This window comes from Pezoporus wallicus, unplaced genomic scaffold, assembly GCF_028554395.1.
Source record: "Pezoporus wallicus isolate ANWC-B61680 ecotype Strahan unplaced genomic scaffold, APGP_CSIRO_Pwel_v1 contig_1181, whole genome shotgun sequence".
Lineage (NCBI taxonomy): Eukaryota > Metazoa > Chordata > Aves > Psittaciformes > Psittacidae > Pezoporus > Pezoporus wallicus.
In genome coordinates this window covers 1,892,842-1,914,731 of record NW_026641428.1, presented here as the reverse complement: position 1 = coordinate 1,914,731, position 21,890 = coordinate 1,892,842, and the positions used below count along the sequence as shown (strand labels likewise).

The window sequence follows — 21,890 nt, the reverse complement described above, 5'->3', positions numbered from 1 at the left end:
GGTGCCCATTTAAAAAAAGTGCTGAAATATTGAGCATATCTTAATTTCTCAGGGTCATTTGGAACAACATCAGAATTTTTGTTTCAATTTCTCAGCAAGTTACCTACTAGACTTCGGGTATCCAAAAAAAATGTACCCCATTCCTGACAGCTGTGGTATCCAAAATGATTCTGCTGATCTTCTAATGCTAAGAAACTGATCCCAAATACTTCTTTTGGTTATTCTTTCCTTCTTTCTTTACTTTCCTTTTCATTTTTCCTCCTTTCTTTTCTTTTTTTTTATTATGTGGGTTAAATTTTTTTTTCTTTCTTTATCTAATATTCATGCCTGGTAGAAAACTTCACATTAGAAAACCTTATAACTTAGTTTAAACCATGGATGATAGAATCCCCCCATTTCATTCTAGATGGAAGAAAAAGCCTCTCTATAGTCAAGGAAACCTCAAGCTAAAAAGACTAACATTGTACCATGCTGCAAATGTTCTCTGCTGGCATTAGATCCTTCAGTGGAAAATTAGGTGCAGACCTAGGTTGTTTATTGAACCAAAGGCATACATGTGCTAAAGACAGCTCTCTCTTCTTCACAAAGGTATCGACTGCTTCTATCATCATAGGATTCCCCACTATTCTTTACCACTGGGGAAGGAATAGATCCAAAGCAGAGAAAGAAAAGGTGTCTGAGCACATGCAGAACTTCCCTGAACAGCAGTGGCTTTTTGTGCTGCTACCATGTATTTAAAAAACTATTACAACTGAAAAAAAAACCCCAAAGGCAGAGTTGATATATGCAAAAGGAGACTTTCCCTGTGATCTCTGATTACCCGGTTCTCCACAGAGCAGCCATGTCTGCAATGTCCTGCCTACATCTGGACATCTAAATGGGTTGACCTTCATGGAGCACACAATAGATTCATGGGTTAAAATGGCCAAAAGGAAATTTCACTGCAGCATGGAATTTGGTTGACTTGAAAATAAATTAGATGGTGTAGCATGTTAGCAAAAGTTCTGATTGTACCTGCTCAGCATAGAAATAGTTAGGCCTTACCTTAACTCTGCTCTTCTCAGCAATTGAGATTCTCCATGTTAAATATTTCTTTTTTTTACTGTTCCTCTGTCCTCTTCATCTAAACCCAGCTGCCCTCTCTTTCCCCAGAAATTGCAAGAGTTGGAAGGCGCAGCAGTCCAGCTTCAGTATCCATTGAGATCAAACCTAAAGAAATGGACCCATCTCTATTCAAAATGAATTTCCTTTATACAAAAAACACAAAGGAAACTGAAGCTACATTTCTAAATACTGAAAAGCAAAGAATAAAAGATGACTTTTCCCTTAAAGTGTTCTATGTCAACGTCATTTAGTGCTTTGGCAAATCCCAGGATATTCTAGGACTAGTTTAGGGTAGCAAGCCATGCACATACCTTTTCATTAGCCTCTTATTTTCAAACAGAGGCCTGCAGAAATTCCAGTGCTCTGAACCCTCACAGGGGGATGGAGCAAACAGAAAAGATCTTGTTAAAAGTGTCCTTCTCCAAAGACTATTTTCCCTCTTCTTTTTAAAATACTGTTCTCTGGGAAAAGAGAAACCAGGTTTAGCTGAATATGTCCTCACCATGCCAACTTCCAGTATTTTGCTGCGTTTGTCAGTGCCACCAGTCAGTTGTGGCATTGATTCCTATTTGTCTCTGAGTAAGGAAGCTGAAATTCTAGATGAAATGACTTGTGTACATGGATAGATTTCATGAGATGAGACTCTCTATGTGCTGAGGCTTCTACTCTTCCTGTGTAAACCCATGATTAAGTATCATTACTATTTAGTTACACAGAGGCAGTGCTTACGTAAGGCTAGTGTTTTGTTCTCATGTGCTGCTTTCTGTCACTCATCCATCAACCTGGAATCTTTAATTTAACATTAGAAGTAACTTGAATATACTTTTATCATCCCCAGCAACCCCTCACTGCTTTGCAACATATAGTCTTTCCAAGCATCTCTGCAAACTGATTTTTCCCTCTTTTGTTTTATTTCTTCATTAAAACAGCCTTTTTTAATCCTTTCTTTTCTGCCTTAGAAAGAGGTTTGTTTTTTTTTTTTTCTCTCAGATTTTTTTCTTTTCAACCTTTCCTTACCTCCTTCTCCCTGTGGTAAACTTAAACATACCTTAAACTTCTCAAGGTGGACCTTCAGACCATGGGATAATAACAGTAACAACAACAACAATGACAACAACAATAATAACAATAATAATAATAAAGATAATGATAATCATTTGGAACTCTATGTGAATGATTTTATACAGAACTTACAAGCAAATAATAGAGTGATATTGTGATCGTAACATTATGCAAGGAAAGTGACATAATTTAAGTCAATCAACAAGGGTTAATGAAACCTAGATCTCATCAGAATAACTTGATATCTTTTGATGAAAACTTTAGGATGTTATACATGTATCAGGAAAAATGACAGGTTTTATGTGAAGTGCTTTGATTTGATATCACGCAGCATTTTATTACAAAACCTGAATATTACAAAATCAATATGGTACATATTAAATGGGCTAAATGTGATGTTGGTCTCAAAATATATTTGGATCATAGAATCATAGAATAGTTAGGGTTGGAAAGGACCTTAAGATCACCACGTTCCATCCCCCATGCCATGGGCAGGGACACCTCACACTAAACCATCTCACCCAAGGCTTTGTCCAACCTGGTCTTGAACACTGCCAGGGATGGAGCGTTCACAACCTCCCTGGGCAACCCATTCCAGTGCCTCACCACACTCACAGGAAAGAATTTCCTCCTTATGTCCAATCTAAACTGCCCCTGTTTAAGTTTTAACCAGTTATCCCTTGTCCTGTCACTACAGTCCCTAATGAAGAGTCCCTCCCCAGCATCCCTATGGCACCCCTTCAGATAGATACTGGAAGGCTGCTATGAGGTCTCCACGCAGCCTTCTCTTCTCCAGGCTGAACAGCTCCAACTTTCTCAGCCTGTCTCCAGTCCCTGATCATCCTTGTGGCCCTCCTCTGGACTTGTTCCAACAGTTCCATGTCCTTTTTATGTTGAGCACACCAGAACTGCACACAATACTCCAGGTGAGGTCTCACAAGAGCAGAGTAAAGGGGCAGGATCACCTCCTTCAAGCTGCTGGTCATGCTCTTTTTGATGCAGCCCAGGATACAGTTGGCTTTCTGGGCTGCAAGTGCACCCTGAATCCAGCTCATGTTCATTTTCTCATCAACCACCACCCCCAAGTCCTTCTCCGCAGGGCTGCTCTGAATCTCTCCTTTGCCCAACCTGTAGCTGTGCCTGGGATTGCTCTGCCCCAGGTGTAGAACCTTGCACTTAAACTTCATGAGGTTGGCATCAGCCCACCTCACAAGCATGTCGAGGTCCCTCTGGATGGCATTCCTTCCCTCCAGCGTATCAACCAAACCACAAAGCTCATCATCCTCTGAGCATGTACATTTCTAGTGTGCTGTTAGTCTTACTATATTTGGTATCTTAATTCATGGTGTGGAAGAAAAGAGTCACAACAAATTGTGATAAACACTAAGTGTGAATAGAGGACATGCATAAAAGATGAAGGAATAAGAAAAACTGTTGCAGGACACTTTGGGCACAATGAAGTTGGGAAGAATCAAACTATGCATTTTGGTGAAGGTAAGATCATATACCGAGTAAGAAAAAGGTTGTGCATGGGCATTTAAAGGAGACTGCATTTGTCCTAGAAAACAATTATACTGAAAGGGTTGGGATGTGAAGAATGGTTCTGTGTAAAATTTCAGTGTGATCATGAAGCCAAAAGGTCCTATCTTACCCCTAGTGAGGAAAAAGGGATTTTAAGTAGGAATCTCTATTGCCTCTGTGGTGAGATGACCTCTTCTGAAATACTGTTTCTTATTCCAGAAGCCAGACTTGTAGAGAAGTAGAACAATAAAGAGGAGTCTTAGAAGAGACAGGAGTATATTAAAGGCCAAATAATCTACTGTGTATTGAGAAACTCCAAAAGCACTGCCTACCAATTTATCAAAGTAAAAATTAAAGGCTGATTTAACTGGATTCTATAAGCATGTATGCAAATAAGAAATGTGATAACACATGCCTCTTCAGTCTAATTAATGAAAACAGCACAATTTTCAGTGAATCCAAAGGATCTCATAAACTCTGATTTAAAAAAGGTATAAATTTGTCCTGGTAAGGGTTGTTAATTATTGAAAAAAATTATGTAGACGTGTGGTAGTTTCTCCATCACTGAAAATTTAAGCATTAGAGCTGGATGTTTTTTTCCTGAAAGGATGAACAAGACTGAATTCAAAGAAATCCTGTGGTATACAGGAGGTCAGACAAGTTGTTTAGATGTTCCCTTCTGTTTTCACAGTCAATGAATCTAAGCAGGTACTGGTTCAAAGAATTTATCGTCTTGTCTTCTATGGGATTACTCATATACTTTAAGTTGAACAGGTATTTAAGTGGTTTGCTGGATCAGAGCCAAACAGAGCTGGTATCATGCCATTTCAGTACTCCTTTTACAGCTGTGGCAGAACAGGACTTGAGGCTGGTATACTACCAGTGGTCACACTACTCCAAGTAATTGGCTTAGAAAACAGTATAGATTAAATGGTACAACCAGGAGTAATTTTGAAAGGCAGTCCTGTATTGTGGAACTACTAATAACAGCTGTTTGGTGGTGCACAGAAGAGGTTTCTGGAGACTTATCAAATTATTAGTCCAGGATGTCCTGATATAAAAGAAACAATTTTGCAGGGAGATGCTACACTGAGGTGGGAATTATCTTCAAATAAACTGTATACACAGTAGAAGACTGTCCTAATCACTTTCTTAACTGATGCAACTAGAGTAGTATTACATGGTTATGCAGGAAAGATCTTAGTAACATATACTAGTGATTGTGGCTTGCTTTCTCTTCTGAGCTTTCTCAATTCCCTACCCTATGCTATAACAATTTAATAATCTGATTTATGTGCAGAGATATAGGATTATGTCTAGGCAAAGGATGCCTGAGAATTTTACACAGTTCATCTGGCTTTCATGCTTACCAGATCAAAATTAAATTTTCAAAGGAAGAGCTGGATGGAAAGGATCTACTAAAAGACTTGTCATCTTACTGTACCAAGTTATTGTCCTTTTATCTGACATTTTTTTTGCTGCTTATCTTTCTCTATACTCACCATTCTGTTGTCTGGTAAATGCTTTCTTTTTTGTATATCTCCTCAGACTTCTCCATCTATCTACTGTTGTTCTGCTAATATGCTAATAGAGAAGATCTGGTCCCCATAATCTGCAGCTTTTGTACTACAGCTTACTGTCTGCTACGTGTTTTATTTGGTTAGATGGCCTCAAACTATAGGATACATACGATAGTATACAAGATACATCAAAGTGTTATGTTAATACTGTGTGAAAAGCTAAATGCTTTCTCCTCCTCCTGTCAGCACCATTTCTATTGACAGTAGTAGCTAAGTGAAGTATGTCTGAAAATTGCGTTTGGAACTGCTACAGTTCCATCTTTTCCAAAATTTCTCAAAATATATTTGGGATGTGCAGCTTCCATTCAAAATGAAGACGAATACTCTAAGGTATGGCTTGGCCAAAATGCTAACCTCATGAAATGATGCCAGACCACATTAACTCTGAGGTATTGCTCAGTACGTCAGGAAAACCCCAGCCAACAGGATCAGGTTTACTGAACTTGCTATTGACTCCCTGAGTTACATTCTGTGCCTGTGGTTGCTCCAGGTGAAGTAAAGGAGCTGGAAATGTGGAGACCAGAAAGACTCTTAAGCAAGTGAGAGAATATTTGGTGAACATTTAGGCTATCTTCTTCAAAAGATGCCTCATGCACTATCTCAGTACACTCAGGGTGGCGTTCTGGGGTAGAGGAAGGTTTGCTCTAACGACGCTGCCTTTATACAACTGCTCAGAGAGCCATAGCAAGCCAGCCTGTCACAGGGCAGTCCTGTTCAGAATCACCCAGGGCAGGGGGTTCAGAGCTGAAAGATCAGCAATAACTGCCTTTAGAAAGTTCCTATCTCTTTCAAATACTCTGTCAAGCAGAGCTTTACAGAACACAGAGATTCATGCTTTTAAAGTGGCCACAAATACTTGTGTATATCCCACTCCTAAGAAGGGAGCTATGAAACCTTTGGGGTTTGTTGTTTGTATTTAAAAGCCCTCAAGAACCTTCTTTGGTAGGTCTGTATGTACACGCAATTATGCATGCACTAAATGCTAAATGAAAACAAACGTTTTAATGTTAATTACGCTGCAAAGTCACCAGACTGTGATCATGCACAGCACCACTATTGCCGCCCAGTTAGATATCCCACTTTCATGCAAACAGAACCAAATTGAATTACATAAAAAGAAGCTACATACTGACTCCCAGCAGTATGTTGTGACAAAACACTTTGTCTACTTACATGATTTCAGATGCTGTAGTCAAAAGCCTTGACTGCAAATAATGGGTTCATAAAACCTATCTTTAAAATTTTACCTGACAGTAATGCTGTGCAAATATCTGCACTTCTAGTTCACCTTCTCCACTTGTTTACATCAGGATTTTAATAGAGTGGCTGTCACAGAACAACAGCTAAAGGCCACTGTTTGATAAGTTGCTATAAAAATAGACTGTTTAAAATGAGAATTTCCCTCCTGCCATCACAAAAAGATGGTGGTTAGGAAAATATTGAAGAGAGACAATTTCTAAGAGGACTGCAATAAAGTCTTTTCAAGTTCAGTGACATTCTAACCAGCAATGACTTTGTAAGAAACTACATTTCCCATCTGTCTTCAGTTTTAGCAAGAAATGACAAAAATACACGCAAAAGAGATAAAGGAAAAGTCAGGAGATAGATAGATAGCTAGTTAGCTAGATATTTCATTTTTTGATTGGCTCAGTCTCTCTATACAATATCTGAAGAATAAATGGACTACATCTCCTTAACCACCTGAAGAAAGAAATTAATCAGGAAAGCCTCCAAAGTTTACACACAGAGTGAAAAATAACCAAAGATCTTCCATCAGTGCCCTACCATTGAGATGCTGGCTTTCCCCACACAGAATGGCTGTGCAGAAGGTAAGTAGGTGCTGATGGCCCTACTTGACCTCCAGGCATGCACATCCAAGGCCCAACTGGCAAGAAGCCACCTTACACAGCAGCAAATCTATACTGAATTGCTGTCATCATGTAAGGTATGAGGTATGGGGAGGGAGTGTATTTTAGCCTCTCAGTTCTTTCCTGAGGAGAAGGCATGATTTGGAAGGAGGTTTACTGTGCTCTGGCACGAGGAGTGTGTAGCCACTGCTGTGCTCTTCTGTCATGATACAGAATTGTATATTTCTGAGTTTTGTCAAAAAGACAGTGACTCCCCATCATTTCTAACAGCTGTTTAAGCAGTACAGCTGAATCCTACCTGAATTCAGTATCATGCAGAGTAAGGTTTCTATGGAGCTATTTGTGAAGGAGAATTTCAGTCAGAAAGAGAGGGAGAGAGATGCAGAATAGCTTAATCTGTTAGGTTTGGTTTAATTTAATTTTATTTTGTGGCAAATACATCATTGCTGTCTGTTGGAGATCTTCAGTCTCAGTAGATTATTGCATAACCCAAAGCCTTGGAAACACAGTAAATAATACTGGTATGTTATATACACAATGCTCCCTCGTATTTTACCAGAGCTAGAAATATTTTTGACCACTTCATACCTATGAAACATGAAGTCGTTATATAGTGGGACAACATGCATTTGGGAGGGGTTGGTTTGTTTTTGTGAAGTTGGATTTGCTTTGGGTTTTTTTAGTATGGCCTGATTTACTGCTGTGTAACTTCTGAGGCAAAACTTCCACTTTGGATGAGCTTGTACCTCAGGACAGGTTCAATGACAGGACATTAGCTGTAGTCTGTGAGAGCAGATAAGAGACTGCTAAAGCCCATTCTGCCTACTTCTACTTGTGTTCACACCCATTTTTCTGACTCCTATGCCAGTATTACAAAAGAAATCTTTTTCTACTTATTCAGGGCTCATTTTATAAATCATTCATATTCATCCATTGATCCAAATGCCTCTTCCAGATGAGAGAATTGGGCTTACCCTCAGGCCTAATACAGCAAATGTCCTGTATGGGTCTCTAGAGCTACAACGCTAATAGCCGTAACAGCAGGACTTCACTACAAATCTCTGGAGTTCCCACTGAAATCAGAGCCTTAATGAGCACATACAAATCTAAGCCAGAGAATGGTACCTCCTCAAAAAAAAAAAAGTTGACCTAGAGACTGCCCAGGTGGGACTACAGGGGGAAGAATACTGAATACTTTAAATTCTGCTAAATCATTTGGAAAAATAATTATGATTATTTAATGAAGAGTGAATTTTATAAAACACTAAGGGACTTCCATCATGCAGAGGGGGCTGTGAAACAGGTTTAGGAGGATTGAGGTGAGTAAAATTAGGCAACTATCCAATTTTAGCTCTAACAAGTCAATATTTGAGACTGCAAAGTCTTTAAATAGTTATTTACACCATCAAAAATAATAATAGCTTCATATCCTAGTGTTTGTCCATTCTCTCCTTTTGTTTTCTGTGAACCCACACAGTTATCGCAGGGGATTGGAGCCATGCTTTGGGAGGTACTGCCGCTGCAATACAAAGGGCACAGAACTGGTGTGAGCACCTGTGAAACTCATCTGTGCATTGGGCTTACAGCTGCAAGCCCCTTCCCCTCTCCATCTCCTGCTCCTGTGGGCTGCAGAATGTCTCCGTCAAGGAGACAGATACCTACATTAGACATTTACTCCTTTATCTTATTGTTACATAGTACTAATAGCACAGAATAACTTAACTTATTCCTTGCATTTCAAGAGCTGCTGGAGATATGCATTAGATGTTGTGCTCAGGCTATGCCCTCAAAATCTTTTTTACATACACTACAAGAATGCTTATAAATTGTCAGCATGGTTATTATTAAATAATTTGTACCTGTGCAATGACTTCCAGCAAAGACTTTAAAATGTTCTGGCATTAAGAGAAGCCTCTCAATGTTTTCTGAAGAAAGAGCTATGGGGAGATATTGCTGCCATTTGGGTTTCTCTTGTCTTGTCTGGTTCAATTCCCAGTCTTTTTCAAGTTTTTTATTATTATGATTATTCCTAATATTACTCTTATTGTAGTAAAAATACAAATGACTGGATTATTATTGAGACACTCTCTATTCTACCCCTGACTTTAAATGTCCCAGTGAAGAGTGTAAGTGTATAACTTTTTTGTCTTATTTGCAGTATGTAAACCATCTTCATGGAAAAGGGGATGTTAGGTATAGATCTGAAATATAGATCTTATTTTAATTCCTTCTTTTTTTTTTTTCCTATGAAAGTGCTTGTTTTAAAAGAAAGATGGCAAAGTATAGTGATACTCGAAGATACTGAGAAATCTACCCACGGGATACAGTATAGGAAGGGATTTAAGAGTACGGTCCCTGTGCTCTGACCATCAGTCAACAACTCCGCTTTTTATGGTAAGTTGTTTTTAAACCAAAAGTACCTAAGAGATGTGTAAGGAAAATTAAGATTGCATATTGATGGAAAAAATGTAAAATACTCTGAAATATAGGAGATAAGGTGATGGAAACTGACCCCAGTCACCTATTATTTGTGTAATTTTAATTACTCTCCCTTTAATTTAAGCAGCTGACACACACTTTCAGTGGTGTTCAGAAAGTTAATAGGGCAGCTGAGTAAGGATTTTAAGGTCATATTCTTGTCCTTTGATGCTTATTTTATTTATTAGCTGCTGCATTAATATCCTTATGATTACAGAAATGATTGTTTATGTATATAATGCATCTTACAATAGTATACACTGATGAATATCATATTATTTATCTTTTGATATGTCTTCTCATCCTTGATTCTTTAGCACTAAAGTCAGAAGAATACAACAAAATTTATATCAAGTTTCTTTATTCTTTACATGATTTCTTAATTATGGTATGTTGTCATCAGTTTGCTGACAGGAATTTTCTTATGTGCCACTTTTCCTTTGATTCCCTCTTTCCTGACTGAAATTAAAATATTGACAGAAATGATTTTGCATGAGCAGGGGAAAATTCAAAAAGGAATTTAAAGCAGAGGAGTTTCTACATTTATCACCTCTATATATACGCATGTCCCTGGTTTCCAGGTACATAAACAGTAATATGAGCAAAACTAGTGTGCTGTCTCATTCATGTCATGCATGTAGATAAATGATGACACTTGGCAGAAGTTGTTTGGTTTTTTTTTTAATACAACCAAACCACTATTTACATTGTAAAAATAGAAGAATTTGATTTTTCTGGGCCATTATATCTTCGGGGGGGGGGGGGGGGAGGGCAGGAGGAGTAGGGATTGGTACACTACCAATGTGCATAGAGTCTGGCCTGCTCATTTTTATAGATTTTCCCCCATTTATTCGCCCCCTTCTCTATGAAGCTTTGTCCCTCTTGATCAGCGCAGGAAGGAGAGACAAACACGCAGCACGGAACTGGCTGGGGACCTGCCTGCAAGTCACAACAGTGGCTCTCAAAAATAAAGGTGGCCAAGAAAAGCATCCTCCAAACACCTGGCTGTCAAGCTGGAGATCCCAGAGGGGTTCTCCACGCAGAATGAGATGATGGTGATTTGGAGACAGTGCGGTTCTGGGACAGCCCTGCCAAGCCCTTAGCAGCAGGAACAGAGGGAGATGCCAAGCTGCTGCCCATGGCATTTGTCTTCTGGAGACATCTCTGCACATTTCTGCCACTCCAGGCAGGTACTGCTTACCCACTGCATGGCTGGGTGTGCGACCTGTAAGGGGGAAAATCCCTGCTCCTACCCCTCAGGCAGAGGCATGCATCATACAACGCCCTGCCTCTCACAGTTGAGGTTGGTAATCAGAGTTTAAGGCAATGAGCACACTAACGAGGTGTGTCAGAAAACTTAAAGCTGGACTGATGACTGTTAAAATATTTCTCATCATTCCTTCTGTGTTTTCATGAACACTTTTTTCTGCATAGGCACAATTCACTGCTTTTCAATTTAGAGTTTATGATGTACCTTGTAAAACCTCCTCAGTTTTATAAACGACAGAGCATGTGTGATGTAGTGAAGCACGTCAGTAAGAGTCACTACACTACTGTTTTAAATTTGTTGCAGTGAATCGATTTCATAACGTTAACAAATCTTTTTACAGATCATCCTGAAATGTCTATTTGACTTAAAAAGCAAGGTTAGACATTGAACAATGGGTAATGACATCATGGTCAGCATTAGGATTTGGAGAATTATAGAGGTATGAGGGTAGTGTGTTTTCCTGCTGTCAATAAATGATGTAAATCCTAAATCAGACAATGTTGCAGTAATATGAAGACCCAGCAATCTAAAGATGGCATAAAAAATTTCAAGAGCAGGAAGTGGACAGGCTATGCTGAGTCAGAACTGCTTAGCACTTCACGTGCAGGGTGTGCATGTGTAGTCAAGGCAAATTTCAAATATGATGTGTTGTCATCCTTCTATATGTAGTTCCATAACTGTGAGAAAATTCAATCTTCAGTTCATCATACAAATAGCTAGACCTGTGGAAAAGCTTGTCATTTTAATCCCAGATGCTAATGCCCCTTATGTGAATATAGATTTCTCAATTAAACTAAAGCAATTTGATGAAGGAACAAGTCTCACAGGCACAAGTAAAGGTTTCAGTAACAACAGCCTCAGCTATTTGTTGCTGGAGAAGTGTGTTCCAGTGGAGGGTGCATGGCTGAGGCTTAAAGCTGTACATGGAGTCTTTGCTCAGATGCACTTGAAAATGTGAATGTTTCAGTGGGAAAGACACTTGGCTATTGAGAGTGCACCTTTACATCCTGTAGAGTTAAATGCTGAGGTCCCCTTGGAGCTAGCACAGCGATAAAGAGCTCTGATGCTTTTACTGGGATCTCCTTTCATGTACGTCTGTATCAACTTCTTTCTAAGAAATCTCCAGATCCACGAGCTATTTTAAGGGACAGGACAAAATGTGTGGCCAAAGAATAGGAATCATAAATGGGTGAAATGACCTCATGTTAGTACAACCCATGATGTAGCCTTATCTACTGACGGTGTTTTATATTTTTAACTCAGGATATTTATAAAAAGTCACCATCTCTATTGGCATTTGACAAAGGACACAGTTAAATGGACCTGGCATTTTCTTGTTCATGTTGTTGAGCTACTTGAATTAAGGTTCAAGCACCATATGATGCTGTGTATTTTATGGATTTAAAAAAGACCTAATTTCTGTGTAGGCAACAATATCTAACATTTTTTTCCTGAGAAGTTTGACTTTGTTCTTTTTTATAAATAAATAATATTTTTTTTTCCAACTCCTCAGCGATGACTTTAATTTTAGTGCGCTGTCTCACACAAGCATGTGCCTTGCTTGCACATCTTTGCAGATGCACTTTCCAGAATTTTTAGTTCCATTTTTACCTAAATTTTACCACATTTTTCCTCCCCCTTCTTTAAGTTTGTTCATTTTTAGTTTGTTCATAAATATTATTAACACACAGAGATTTGTTTCTTCTTTCTTTAGTTAATTAAAGACACTGTTGGATTTATCTTGTGCTACCACCAGGAGGGCACAACAAGTGAAATATTGTATTACTAGAGGGCTCATTCATTAGCATAAAATAATCAGTGCTTTTGAATTCTAACACTTCGGTGTTTCAGGTGGGGTTTTTTGTCTGTTTGCAGCTAGGAAGCAGCAGCAGCAGCAGCAGCAGTGCAGGGATAAAGAAGGGAGAGACAGCAAGGGAGAGTTAAAAAGAAAGAGGGAGAGTGACACAGCTGTTAAAATTAGCAACTTTCCTTAAGAAAAAGCACAGGGAATTTGACAAAAAGGGAACTGCATGGGCTAATCTTGCCTGGAGGCATATCTAACTGGCACCTAGAACATAACATGGGAATAAGCTAAAGCAATTCCTTACTTTGCTACTAACAGATATTGAATGATTGCAAAATCATTCTTTCTACTACATTACTTTTCCCTTCTGGGGAAAAAAAAAAACAAAAACAAACGAACTACCATATGGTCCTGACAAATATTTCTACAGATTCCACCTAATGTTTATCAATGCAAAGTAATGTTATTTTTCCAAAAGGAATGATTCCCTGTGATAACATACATAAATACATAAAGACATGTGCAGATATTTAATCATCAAACGTCAGAGAATACTGATTTCTTCAGAAGCCACTCACTGTTCCTCTTACTCCCCTGGGGTCACAGTCTGATTTGCCTTCATCCTGGGACACAGGTCTGTTGTTGGCCCAGACTTGGTGGAAGACTTTGGGTCACCTGTAGAGTGACTACATGCCTAGACATTATCTTGGACCTCCTTCAAACCCCTTTTTCCTAGGTATTTCTCCACCCTTTCTCTGAGCTTTTCATGATTGTATGAAAAATTAATAGGACTCTGAGATGTATTTTTTTCTCCCTAATTGCATCAGAGTGTAGGAAGGTGAAACAATGATATAATAGGGGAGGCTGAGACTTCATGCCCAAACCAGAGAAATCCACTTACAGAGGGGCCCTCTCTGTGTACAGACGTAGATGGTGTGACCTATTTGTGGGAGATTTTTTTCCATTTTTGGGAGAGACACCAGTAATTCATTCGTCCTTTCTGAGGAATAAAATAAGAACCCAGACACATTGATTATTAATCATTCATTTGGGGAGTCTCCTCCCTCTTGACCAATGACATAATCTTCTGTGAACGATATGTATACTGCAACTGACATTTGAAAAAAAAAGAATAATATCTGGTTATATTGTATGCATCTGCACTAATAAAAATAGTCATCTTTCAAAGCCTCCTTTTCAAAGTCTCACTGAACAGACTTCAATATCTCTATAGCATTTATTTTGACCTTCGCCTCTCTGATCTCCCTGCACTGGGGAACTGTACAGCAATGCAATATAATAGAAGCATACTTTATTAAAATACGCATTTAGGTTGCAATCCTCAGAAACTCCAAAGTTAGGTGTACAGGAAGCATTGCATCCTTTTGGAGGTTCAGCCTCTTTAGTCTTCACATAAAATACCAACTGTACATGTCACTCTGAAAGTCAGTTGCATAATTATCTTCTAAACAAACAGCACTGTTGATATGTTGTGTAATTGCAGTAACTCAACAGGTCATCCCAAACTGAGTCTATGCTTCTGCGTGTTTAAGATCCCTATTTTTGATATCACAGATAATTTAATGCTATCTGTTATGGTTACCAAGAGTTCTAGACAAAGATCAGTTACTCCTACTTGGAGATGAGTCACTATTTTAGCATGTCCTACTTCCAGATTAATTTTTTTTTTTTTTTTTGCTTTGGTTTGAATTGCTTTGAGAGAGAATGAGGACATATACCAGTAGCTACTTCAATTGTATAAATTGTGTTTTCTTTCATAAAAGACATCCAGATGCATACGGGCATTTGAGTAATTAAGAGACAGACGTTCATTATTGTTAGATTGTTTTATGTAGAGATTCTGTTTGGGTTTAACAATTCCAATGAAAAGCATCTGAGCTTACAGCAAGAAATTAGCTCATAAGAATTCAAGCTTTTGTAAAGATATTATCTACTGGCTACAGATCTTAGTATTGATGTTAAAAGTATAACATTTTACTTGTGTTCAAATGTGCCACAGAGCAGCCATGTTTGGGGCTGATGGAGCAACTGTGGAGGAAGGAAAATGGCCTAGTGAAAGATGAAAAGCACTAGGAAATAGAACACCTTTGAGCACTGGGAGGGCTCCATGCCCTTACTATGTATTTTCAGAAGTATGGTAACTGCAGGAATCACAATAGAAAGGGCTGCATTTTATTTTTAAAATAATATCCTTAAAATAATGCACTTACAGAAACTGTTTTAAAAGTATGCTCTTTGATGAGCAATAATCAAGTACTGTTACTTTAATCAGTGACTCCCTGCAGAAACAAATGCTGAAATGTATGAGAAAATATTAGTCTTGATGATTTTCCTTTAGAAAATATTACTAGTATAGTCATTTTAATTAAAAAAGAATTTAGCACCTTTGTATTTGTATTCCCAATGTCAAACTCTTTTGTTATCACACTTACGCCTCTGTTATTAATGTTAGCCATGGCTTACAAAAGAGGAAAAGCTAGTTATCAATGAATAATTCAGGCTCCATAACTGTCAGACCTCATTATTTTAAATAAGGCCTGGTAGTTCCAGTTGTAACTGGCTAATTGCATCATTTAAACTTAAAATGTTAGAATTTTTCATATAATTAACAATTTAAAAAACTTTTAATACATTCAAAAGTACTGTAGTACATAGGGCAATTTGCTTTAAATCAGGCTGAGAGAACAGAGACATTCGAATTGTGATATGAGTCCTCAAACTGTTAAAATAAAAAGAAGAAAAACTGAGATGAAATTGATATATCCAGTAGTTAAAATGAAGCCTTATCGTTAGAGTGAAATTACACAAAACACTTGTAAAAGTGGAATTTGAAGAAATTAAAACACCTGAAACCAATGAACTAAGATGCAGTCTGTCACCTGACAAAGCTCTGTTGCGAGACAGTTCAAATGTTGTCAATGAAAATGTTTCTCAGCTCCAGTTTGTTTTCTAGCAGTAAACGTGTACTTCCTAAAGCAGCTACAAATAGTGAACTTAAAGAATAAAACATGGTGAACTTAAAGAAAACCCTGAACCTGTGTTTTTCCAAAAAGACCTAGAGAGCTATTTTCATTTCTTAATAATTTTAATTTGTGGTCATATATTTTTAACAGTATTTTCATTTGGTTTGTTTTATCTGATAATAATTCATCCATAATAATACAGACTTGATAAAGTGAGAAGGAAATACATTTTACATACACTTTTCTTCACAGTGTATGCCAAGCAGGAAGAGTTAAGGATCATTTATAAGCTAGACTAATTTTAAAATGCTGTTTTAATCTTTCTCTTCAGCTTCATTCTCAGATTGCTTCCAGCTGTTTATTATATGTATCCAGAAACTGTAAAGTAAAAGAGGTTAATATATACTTTTAAATGTGCCTATTAAAAAAGACAGTACAACTCAAGCCTGTCCTGAAAGCTATATGTATGCAGCACATTAAACTTATACAGTAAAAGAACATTATCCTCATTTTCCAGATGGGAAACTGAAGTTCAAGGTAAACTATATGCAATTTCTATAGTTACTCTCCCCCCTCATACTTCTGAAACAAAGCTAATTTATCTGGTACTCAGAGTCTGCCTTATAGCTTTAATGGGATGTTGTGAGAGAAAACATAGTAGAGCATCTAGGTTTAGTAAAAACAAAACCAGCTATATCTGCTGTCTCTGGAATCACTCTGGAATATTATTTTATTTAATTAAAAAAATGAAAAAACACTACAACGCCAGCTCTTATGTTGAAAGTATAAATTTCAGCCCACATATCCATTAAGCACACCATTAAGGCTCTGGAGGTTACACAGCAAGGGCTTGGATCTTACCCGATATGTAGCAGCCTTGCATTGCTGGGTATCCTGTAACAGCCACCCCTGCATTTCTGCATCATACTGGAGGTCATTACAAAATACATACAGAAACTGTGTGTGTTCTTGTGTTTGACAGCAGAATCAGTGTACCACACAGACTAGTTTCCCAGGTTTTCCCCATGCTAAAACTGAGCCATTTCTACTTGTACAAAACTCACATCCAGCAATAACTTGGTCTCCACAGAGATGCAGACTATCATATTCTCACATTCTTCTGAGATCTGTAAACTAAAAGCCCAGGTTTCTTGGGAGGTATATCTCTAAAGAAGACAGACAACATCAGGCTGAGTTTTGAAAATCTTTGTTCAAGGCACATTTAAGGACCGTAAACATTATCTGCCCACCCCTCAATTCTAAGCTCCCCCTTCACGGGAGATTTGCACCCTGGGGCAGGAGTTAGCATGAGGTTTCTGCAGGCAGGTCAGTTAGATTTGAATTTTTCTATATTACCTGTGTTTGGACTAGAAACATTATAAGCAAACTACCATAATTATAGGCTTGGAATGTCTGATTTTCCTGGTTGCTTTTTGGGTTTGTTTTTTTTCTTTTTTTTTTTTTCTTATGATAACTGAAATTATGATGGTTCTCCTTTCTCAGAATGTAACAAAGTGATATCCCATAAAATGCTAAATAACTCTTGTACTTAATGCTTTCACTACCAAAAAGTAAATCCTGCAATACCTGCTATGGTCCCATAATACATTGTAAAGAGGAAGGTAGAAGAGACTGAAGATGATGGATCACATGTGATCTGGATGCCTACAGTTGGTTGTAAACCTTTATTATACCCTGAATAAGTTTAAGATCATTAGCTCCAAAGCCCTAGTTTGTCCATAGTTAGACAGCACTGTTTCTTCTTGTTGTTAAGACTAGTGCTCCTCACATCGAACTGTTTTATTTGGAGCTTGGCTCCGATGCCTCTGTACAAATGCCTATGGTAGGGGGAATAAACAAGAGGAATTAGAGATGCATGTACGTCAACAGGGATATGATATTGGCATCATAGAAACATGTTAGGATGACTCCTATGACTGGAGTGTTGGAATGGAATGTTATAGGCTCTTTAGGAAAGACAGGCCTGGCAGGCGGGGAGGGGGAGTAGCCATTAGTGACAGGTTGGATAGCATGGAACTCTGTCTGGGGACAGGTGATGAGTCAACAGAGAGCTTGTGGGTTAGGGTCAAAGGGAGAAGTGTGATGGGGGACATTACTGCAGGGGTCTGCTATAGGCCACCCGATCAGGATGACTCTGTGGACGAAGCGCTCTCTAGACAGATAGGAGCAGCCTCACACTTGCAGGCCTTGTCCTCATGGGGGATTTCAATCACCCCGATGTCAGTTGGAGGGGTGGTATGGCCCAGTACAAGCAATCCAGGAGGTTCCTCAAGGGTGAAGAAGACAACTTCTTCCTGCAAGTGATAGAGAGGCTGACAAACATTTCGAGACAACGGATTTGTAGCAGGGATGAACTGGGAAATAATGGTACTCAGATGACAAATATTTCATTTCATAGTATATCCAATGACATAGGATAATATTCACAACTGTATAATGGCAAGGCAAAATAATCTAACAATACACAAACCATAAATTTGTAAGGCTCAATGAAAAGATCATTGAAATCATAATTTTGAAAATCATGATGTTAAAATGATATTTCTAGTTTAAATCCATACTGACACCACTCCATAGCCTAACCATGGTTTTTTCCCTGTATTATCTGATACCAATGGGATACAGTCAAATAAAAATTAGTAAAACAAGTTGCATTTCAGAGGAAGAAAATATTTGCTCATCTTGTCTTGCAGTGTCTGGAGACTTCTGCAGTTGTTTACTGTGCTCATTTTTTGTAAGCTGTTGTCAGCTCAGCTGTCTGAACTATAGCTTCATTTTTAAATATGTTTCTCTGAAAAAATACCAACTAAGTCTCTGAATGTTTTATGTCTTGAGCCACATCAGATATCACAACAAAAAGGAGGCTTACTCTTGTCTGTCTTGAAATTACCCAGTGTTGGCTTCACCCTTGTCAAGGGCTGGCTCCCTGTACGGAAGCTGACAGTCAGGTTTAGGGTACGCTATATGTGTTTCATCAGTGAAAGGAATCAAGTTCCGTTTGTGTACAGAGCATGGCCTTCAAGTCAGTGATCTCACTGACAAAAAAATATAAAAATAATAAAAGACATCTTTTTTTTTCTTTGGAGCTGTAGACACCTGGTTGAAAAATGCAGGGTAACTGGAGGCATATCATAAGTGGTAGGTGCAGATGCAGCGTGTAGAGGGTTTCTATTGCGCATATTCATTCTGAAGGGTCATTCAAAATGCCTCTCTGCAAAAAAGCCTGAATGTAAATAATGTCAACTGTCTATGAAAGCAGGTGATTCAGGTCACTGAGCAGTGTACATTGGTTAAATTATATTATTCCTTCAAATACTTAACATACATCTGATCTATTCACTTGTTAGAGTGAAGAGAAGCAAGGAGGAAAGAGGCTTGTTTTACTTTGCTTGTCTATAACATCTTCACTACGGAGAACCATTCACTGCTTTAGGAAAGAAAGCAAACAAATGGAGGCATGCAGTGCCATTGAATATTACAAAAATGTTTGGAAAGAAAGACTGCACATGATCTAGCCTAAGAGGGAGATCTGAAACCAAATGCAAATGCTGAGAAGATACTGAGATGCATGTGAGCATCATTGGAGAGCTATGAAAGAGTGAGGCAAGGTTTTACCACTGGATAAAAATATCACTAAATGTCTCAGCATTCTTACATCCATTCTTATTGCAAGTAAGAAGCAGACTGAGGGTGGTAGGGGATTGAGGATAAAAGCACAAAACCTCATTCTTTAAAGGGTGTATAACAGCTAGAAATTGAGTTTAATTTCAGGTTTTAAAAGTTCCCATTTCACGGTTTTGATTGAAATCAGGCAAAAGTTTTGCTCAAGTATAACTTGAAAATCCCTTGTATTTTTTCTCCACAGTGACCAGCAATTACACTTGCACAACAGGGCCAAGGAGGCTTCTGATATTTCAACTATTGCCAGAGAGGAATGCGGTACAAGAGAACTCTTCCTCCTCCTTCTGTGCTTTGCATTTGACAATAAGACCCAATTGCAGCCTGTCCTGGGGGAGCAGGGATTGCGGGTTTAGCTCTGTTATGGTGTACACAGGGGAAACAGGTCCCCAAAGCCATGCTGACCCACCAATCAACAGAACCTTGTGAACCAGTCCAGGTTTTCTGTGGAAGAAGGCTTCCCTCATTACAGACAGCTGCTTGGGATATCAAGGTAGTGGAATTACTAGAAGTCAGTGTGGCATCTGTTATGTAACATGGATGCTTAACAGCTTAGACATCCTATAATGAAATGTATTTCAGCATGGGAAGATGCTGTTATTCTGTTTTGGATGAAATTAGAGAGAACTCAGCTGTGGCTAAATACTTACTGCTTCTTACTGTGTTTTCAACAGAATACTGTTATATGTATGTGCATCTCACCTGTGAATATTCCTTCACACATATTTTAAGTAGGGAAACACTCAACAACAGATGCATTGAGGATGATTCTTCTGCCAATTACAATGCTGCCAGGAGTGCTATAGTTGAACTCTGAACATACAGCAGCGAGCTGAGGTAGAGAAAAATTTTTGACACAACCAGTCACAGCTGACATTTCTGTTCCTGATCCACTGAATCATCTGAATCCTGTAAGAACATTCATCATGGCAATAGTCTGAGACAGAGAAATAGTCTGAGCTTTCCTACAGAATCTATTCTTGACCCAATCTGCGATGTTAAGAAAGGGCTCTGATAGCTACATATATTCTCTTCACTCATAAATAATAGGGGTGCACCGTTTACTGGTCCTAGTCCTTGTGGTCACAGTGGGATTGTCACTGTTTTATTAGTTACTTTTGCACTTCCTGATGTTCCTGTAAAACAACATTCTGTTTCAGGAGATGCACCTGTCAAAGAAGCGGGGAGAAGGTGGATGGCATGATGAGTGGCTTCCAACACTTTGTTTATGTCTCCACAGGGTGGAAGTATTTTGTTAACTCTGCTCTCTCAATGTGGATCAGTCACTGCTGCCAACATAAATATTTTCAAATATTTCACTGAGAATTGCTGCAGAGCTACAGGAGTTTTTCTGCCTATATGACTGAGATTGTGTCTCCTTTGATTTCAACTTGATTTAATTTTGTAGAAGAAGAGGCAAATACAGGATGAGTGATAGTGCAGCCCTCCAACTTGCATTATTGATACTTCCAAAGTGTCCAGTTCAAATGGGGGCAGAATGTTAACAGAACTGAGAGTATCAGTCTAGTGGCTGAAGGACAAAAATAAACTGCCTTTTTGATCTTTTCTGGTCAACAAAAGCATGCTTTGCTTGCTCCAGAAGTCTTTCATGTGAGAGAAAATGGACAGAGATGAAAACCCACGTCTGATCTGATGCTTCAGCAAGCTGTATTTTCTTACACCCACAGGAGATGAAGATTTCTGGCCTTTCAGAATAATGGACAGAAGTAAAACAGAAGTCCCTTTCTGCGATGTAGAAAGTCGCTGAAAGTTTATTCTGTGTATAAAACATGCTGTATGTGCAGAGTTATCATCTTTAAATAACTGGCTTCCATTGAAATGAGATTGGTCAGGAAACTGGAGGCTCTGGGCATAAGCCAGACCCTTAGTTCTCCAAATGGATCACAGTGTGAGCTTTAAAAAAAATATTTACTACACATGTCATCAATTTTCTGGCAGATTTTGTTTGGAGAAGCTGGATCAGGCAGAGCTGGAAGCCTGATAGATTGCTTTAACCACTGACTTGGAGTACATACAGCTGAAACAGAGCAAGTAATTAAACATGATTTTTCAAATAAATTTTGTTTCTTATTTATTTCTGTATATAAAAATATTTGTGAGCAAATAATTAGTTCTATTAATTTACTAATTGCTCCAACTAACCCCACATATTCTTAGTGATTTTTTTATTACCTTAGAATGGAGGGGTCAGAAATAATTTGCTGAAGTATTTGTATTAAATACTTGTCCCTGTTTGCATGAGCATTTCTGTCATAATGAAGACAAGAATATGGGGCAATCTGTGGGGCTTTGGTATTTTCAGGAAATGGGAGCAGATTAGGAACAAGGAAGGGAAAATGAGAATTACGGGATTTTAGAAAAATAAACCTGAAAATTGCTCTTTTTTTTTTTTTTCATGATAGAAAAGGAGGAGGGTTTTTTAACTGCAGTACATTTAGTTCTCTCATGTTTAGAACCCATGTAATGGTCTGTTGTTCTCCATTGGTCATTCAGGTAAGG

The 21,890-nt window shown here is 38.4% G+C and overlaps 1 long non-coding RNA gene across 1 annotated transcript in view; it reads right to left on the bottom strand.

The window, feature by feature from the left end:
* Positions 1-21,890, bottom strand: part of LOC130607050 (uncharacterized) — a 47,677-nt gene that overhangs the window by 10,010 nt on the left and 15,777 nt on the right. The window contains exon 2 of the long non-coding RNA XR_008974147.1: positions 1,045-1,209. This is a non-coding gene — a long non-coding RNA (uncharacterized LOC130607050). The remainder of the gene's footprint in view (positions 1-1,044; positions 1,210-21,890) is intronic.